This window comes from Plasmopara halstedii, assembly GCF_900000015.1.
Source record: "Plasmopara halstedii genome assembly, contig: Scaffold_658, whole genome shotgun sequence".
In the NCBI taxonomy this organism is placed as follows: Eukaryota; Oomycota; class Peronosporomycetes; order Peronosporales; family Peronosporaceae; genus Plasmopara; species Plasmopara halstedii.
This window is the reverse complement of record NW_020187575.1, coordinates 1,474,094-1,474,780: the sequence shown is the minus strand read 5'-3', so window position 1 is coordinate 1,474,780 and position 687 is coordinate 1,474,094.

Here is a 687-nt window from a genome sequence, read left to right as displayed (position 1 = left end):
TAAGACTAGACAGCGTTCCACGCTATCAAATTCAAGAAACTTGACTCCGAGGTCCACATTGACCTTCAGGACGTACCACGTGTACCCGTCGCTAGGTGAACAGTGACGATGTCACCCAAACGCGCTTTCAGCGCCTCAGCATACAGCTGGCTTCCTTCCAAGGGGGAGCATTGAGCATAATTGTCCGACGCCCCGGAATCGATGAGGATCTTCCATGGCTTCTCAAAGCCCTTTACGGTCGCCGCCACGACCAGCAAGCCGGCTTGCATACACGTTCCGCGTTAAGAGCACGGAGCTCTTCGGGGCTGGGCCCTGTTGACCTATACCTCCCTGAGTCTCAACAGAACTCAGTTCTTCCCCAGGTAGGTCGCCCCGCGCCTACTGGGTGGTGTCATTTCCACGCGACGACCAGACTGGTAGGCATTGGGGCGATGGTTTGAAGAACCTTGACGCGCCTTGCGCAAGGGGCAGCCGTTCCGAATGTGGCGGGTGTCTCACCAGACAAAACACCGTCGTGTGTTTGTGTGCTGCCCGGCAGCTTAGAGCTCTGCTCCCTCGTCCTCAGCATAGCTGATATCCATAGACACAGGTTCGATTGACGAGCTGTTGGAGTGTGCATTTCAACCAAGTCGTGCCGACTAGAAATCGAATTCGGCATTCAATGCCACATTCACCGCCTCGTCAAAT